Source organism: Hippopotamus amphibius, chromosome 6 (assembly GCF_030028045.1).
Source record: "Hippopotamus amphibius kiboko isolate mHipAmp2 chromosome 6, mHipAmp2.hap2, whole genome shotgun sequence".
In the NCBI taxonomy this organism is placed as follows: Eukaryota; Metazoa; Chordata; class Mammalia; order Artiodactyla; family Hippopotamidae; genus Hippopotamus; species Hippopotamus amphibius.
Genome location: NC_080191.1, coordinates 113,143,617 through 113,149,058, shown reverse-complemented (window position 1 = coordinate 113,149,058; position 5,442 = coordinate 113,143,617). Strand labels below are relative to the sequence as shown.

The 5,442-nt window shown below is 39.5% G+C and overlaps 1 non-coding gene across 1 annotated transcript; it reads left to right on the top strand.

The window, feature by feature from the left end:
- Positions 1–3,153: 3,153 nt before the first annotated feature.
- On the top strand, positions 3,154–3,259 carry LOC130856189 (U6 spliceosomal RNA). Its single transcript, XR_009054484.1, has one exon. It is a non-coding gene; the product is annotated as a U6 spliceosomal RNA (small nuclear RNA).
- The last annotated feature ends 2,183 nt before the right edge of the window (positions 3,260–5,442 follow it).

Genomic DNA, 5,442 nt, shown 5'->3' with positions numbered 1-5,442 from the left:
ATAAATGAGATGGTTTTCTTCGTTTCTCTTGTTTTTTTAAATTTTCATTGGAGTACAGTTGCTTTACAACATTGTTTGTGCTGTACAGCAAAGTGAATCAGTTATATATATATCCCCTCTTTTGAAGATTCTTTTCTCATATAGGTCATTACAGAGTACTGAGTAGAGTTCCCTGTGCTATACAGTAGGTCCTTATTAGTTATCTGTTTTATATATAGTAGTGTGTATATGTCAGTCTCAATCTACCAATTTATCCCTCCACACCCCTTTCCCTTCTGGTAATGTTTCTATTTCTGATTGTTTTGAGTCTGTGGAATTGCAACAGACTTCTGTATGTTAATTTCATATCCCGCAACTTTAGCAAATTCGTTTATAAGTTCTAGTAGTATTTAGGTGGCATCATGAAGATTTTCTTTGTATAGTATCATGCCATCTTCAACACAGTGATATTTTTAGGTCTTTTGTTCCAGTTTGGATTTCTTTTATTTTTATTATTGTCTAATTGCTGTGGCTAGGACTTTGAACACTATGTTGATAAAAATGGCAAGTGTAGGCATCCTTCTCTTGTTCCTGATTTTACAGAAAATGCTTTGAGCTTTTCACTGTTGAGTATGATGCACTGGAAATACCTGCATAGGAAAAGAATCCATAAAGGAATATATGCAAGTCTCTATAGAAATCAATCAAGTTACGGTACATACACACCCAGAAACAAAACACCGTAAAACAACCATACTCCAATATACAATTAAAATTAAAGGGAAAAAAAAGGAAAAGAAATATTTCCTGTATCCCCTCAGGCATTCGTGGCCTGGCCCAGGCCAGAGGAGGCCTGGGTGCCAAGGATGGACTGTCACATCTCTGGAGCCAGAGCAGGCCTGGGTGCCAAGGACGGACTGTTGTGGATCTGAGAGACCTGGAGAGGATGTGCCGGTAACTCTGCCCCTCTTGGACCTGTACTGCCTGGTCCCCTCTGCATGGGACCACAATCTCCAAGTCTAGACAGGCCCTCCTACAGGTAAACCAAGCCTCAGACACCCAAAGGATGGTGGAATCTCTGGGCTGGAAGAGGCTTCCAAAGTTCCCTGGTCTCCACATCTCATGCTGGTGTGGCATTCCCACCTCCAGCCTACTTCCTGAGAGTTGCCCCACCTTTGGAAGACAGCAACCTCAACAGGCCATTTTGCAGGGGTTCAGATTTGTCCAGAGGACGAAGGGTAAGGGGAAGGAAATAAGAAGACAGAAGCCCTTGGGTGTTTGGTCAGGCACATTCCACTCTCATTGACAACCCAGGAACAGCAATTTCATTAAGGCTCTGCCTGGTTCCCTGAGTTAGCAGAGTGGGACATGAAGGAAGCCTGCCACCTTGTGGCCGATTCCTGTCACAACAACTTTCAAACCAGTGCTTAGGGTGCTTGACAGTTACAAGGCCTAAGGGGCTAGAATTGCCACCTGGCCTCAAACAATGACTTGGAGTAGGTAATCAAAAAGGACTTCAAAACAGCGCAGACTTTCAGGAACTCAATTTCAAGAGGTAAATTGTATTCACAGTGTTCCAACCAAAAGCACCTGAAAAGATGCTCACCATGGTGAATTATTAGGGAAATGCAGATCAAAACTACTAGGAGGCATCACCTCCCAGCGGTCAGAATGGCCATTACCACAAAGTCGACAAACATGAAATGCTGGAGATGGCGTGGAGCAAAGGGAGCCCTGCTACTTAGCTGTGGGTGGAAATGTAAATTGTTAAGTCACTATAGAGAACAGTGTGTTCACACTGTAGTGACATATATGAGAATACAATCTGAGAAAGTATATTTCTATATAAATTAATCAAGTTGTTGTATATGAAACAAACCAAGAAAGGAAAATAGAACTGTGTAAATAAAGTCTATTCCAAGATAAAATGAAAACTAAATTAAGAGAAAAATGGATGGTTACCATATACCCTTATTTTCTTAGGTCAGTCTCCCAGGCAGTGGAATAAAATGAAAATAAATGATTGGACCTAATGAAATTTATAAACTTTTGCTCATCAAAGGAAACCTTAAACAAAATGAAAGCACAGTCTACAGATTGAGAGAAAATATTTGCAATGATATTTTGATCAGGGGTAATTTTCAAAATATGCAAACATCTCATACAATTCGATAGCAACAAACAAACAACCCAATAGAAAAGTGGGGAGAATACCTGAATAGACATATCTCCATACATGCAGATGGTCAATAAGCACAGGAAGAAATGCTCATCATCAGTGATTATTAGCAAAATGCATATCAAAAGTTCATGAAGTACCACCTCACCATTCACAATGACCATCATCAACAAGTTTCAAATAACTAATGCAGAAGAAGATGTGGAGAAAAGTGAGCCCTTCTATATTGTTGGTGGGAATGTAAATTGGTGCAGCCACTATGGAAAACAGTATGGACATTCCTCAAGAAACTAGAAGAGCTGCCATGTGATACAGCAATCACATTTCTGGGCATATATCCAAACAAATCTGTAATTTGAAAAGATGCATGCACCCGTATGTTGTTTGCAGCACCATTTTCAACAGCCAAGACATTGAAATAACCTAAATGTCCATCAACAAATGAATGGATAAAGAAGATGTGATATATATATATAAATATATATAATGAACCTCTTTATATACAAGAATGAACAAAATAATGCCATTTGCAGCAACATGGATGGACCTAGAGATTATCTTAAGTGAAGTAAGTCAGAAAGAGAAAGAAAAATACCATACAATATCACTTACATGTGGAATCTAAAATATGACACAAATGAACATAATGAAACAGAAACATACACAAAGATATAGAAAACAGACCTGCGGTTTGCAAGGGGTTGGGGGAAGGAAGGATTGGGAGTTTGAGATTAGCAGATGCAAACTATTATATGTAGGATGGATAAACAACAAGGTCCTACTGTTTAGGGAACTATATTGACTACAGGGAACTACAGTCAATATCCTGAGATAAACCATAATGGACAAGAATATGAAAAAGAATATGTATATATAAACTGAATCATTTTGCTGTACAGCAGAAATTATAACACTAAATCAACTATACTTCAATAAAACTATACACACACACACAGAGAACACTAACACAAACAATCCCATTAAAACTAGGAAAAGTGCTTGCTTTGGCAGCACATATACTGAGTTGAAACAATACAGAGAAAATTACGATGACCCCTGAGTAAAGAGGATGTACAAATTCATGGCATGTTCCATATTTTTAAAAAATTGGGGAAGATCTGAATGGACACCTGGTCAACAAATGTGCACAGATAGTATACAAACTGTGCCCAGGACTGGGGGTAGAGAAACAATAGTCCAGCTCAATTCCCTGCATCATGTGAGACGATGGACTAGTCCTGTCTTCCCTGGAGGCCTCAGAGAGATAGAGAAGGGGAAGGTGATAAAAGAAACTTTTGTTATCGAGTCCAAGCTCGTTCTGCTCACCGCACGACAGGCCAATGCATCGGAGACGAGGTATTGAGGCAAGGAATACAACTTTATTCAGAAAGCCAGCAAACTGAGAAGATGGCAGACTAATATCTCCTCAAAAACCATCTTCCCTGTGTCTGGATGCCAGTTTCTTTTATAGAACCAGAGAGGGAGGGGCTGTGGGGAAGCAAAGTTAAAGGGCCATCAGTCCCACAAAAGATCTCCAGGAATAACCAGCCTCAGTGAGAGGATATGTTAATTTCAGCCATTCATACAGGTAGGCCGGGCAGACTGTCTGCCTGTGAGCTGAACAGAGGCACTTTTAGTTCAACAAACAAGCAGAGGGGCAGTGTTCCCTGAGGCAGGCCATCATGCATTATCACAACAAGAACAACAAAAAGCAAAGGTTAAAGTCAAAGAAACAGATCCAACATGGAGTCTGATTTAGCTCCATGCGGTTACACTTTCACGTATTGAAATATAGGGAAGTTATTCTGGCTTATACATGAGTTGATGTGAATTTTATGCTAACTAAAATAACCTGTTTGTGGCCTATCACACATATGTTGTATATCTGCTTTAATTATTAAAGGAAAGGGCACACTGAGCCGAAATATAGCATGTTCATGTTACTAATAAAGATTAAATGCCTCTCTTCCTGGGACACCAATGCTGGTCCTCCTTTCATGATAAGACTCCCTTCCCAGGTGCCAAGGCCATTCTGGTTGTGCTATATGTGTATGGGCTGGTCTGTTCTTTGAAACCTTGAAGAAATGTATCCCTGACTTGTTTAATATTCTTTGTTCTGACAAGATAAAACTGTGCTGAAAACCCTGCTTTTTCCAGAATAGTTCTCAGAGTAATCTGGGAAGCAGGCTGCCGGGCTAGTCCTCAGTGTAGCTCAAATAAAACTATTCTTATTATTGATTGCTTATTGATTATTTTTGTAGACATTATTTGACACAGTTGGCAGGATATCAGAAAAACCACCTGAGGTCCCCTGGTGTCTGCTTTGGAGTGGCACTTGGTGTCAAGCATGGGCCTGCCCCTTGAGCTCCTCCTGCGTCACCGCGCCTTCCAGGTGATTTGGTGACTTTTTCCTGATATCTGAATCTCCTTGTATTAAGTGGTGGTCCATGACTTTTATTTGAGCCGTTATCTTAACACTTGAAGTCTTAAGAAGGGTGTGTTGGTAAATTTCCTATTCAGAGGCCCTCGGGGGAGGTTCCTGGGCAGAAGACCTAGGGGGCAGTTTCTAGGCAAAGGACCTAGAGAGAATTTTCAGGCAGGAAGGCTTGGAGTGAAGTTTGGAATTTTAGAATGTGACTTAAAATTGGACATTTAAATTTAATGTTTGATTTGCACTTTATAATAAAATGAAACTAAGAGAAAGCGGAAGTGCTTCTAAAGCCTCCCAGCTCCTAGACAGGCAGCCACTCAGTGGAACTCTAGCTGGCTTCTACAATTGGTGTGGAGCCAATACATGCAAGTACTTATCTAATCCTAAAGTGGCTAGGATAAATTTTTCTGACATTCCAAAACTGATTTTTGCATGCACAATTAAATACAGCTGGCTTGATACAATATCTTTTCAAAATTTTGACCCTGAGAGAGAAGAGTACTCCTAGGAGAACACTTGAAGTTATAACTCTTATTGTGTTCTTGAAATGCAAAAACAGCCCACATTGTTTGAGACTACAGCCTTGACTCAATTAGTAGAATCTAAAATGTTAAAAAAAAAAAAAAAAAAGCCTTTTTAAGTGCAAGCAGGAAAGCTATGAAATCTCTGTCTACTCTGTCTATGTCTATCTGGACGTATGTATGTTTGTGTATATGTTATAAATGTGATTAGTTTCTACCTCCAGGTGATATTATCAATATGAATTTGTAAAAGAGCTCTATGTAATTGACTTAAAAGTGCTTACAAGTTAAGTATTTTTAAATGTAACCAAAAAACTAATCCAAATGTTTAA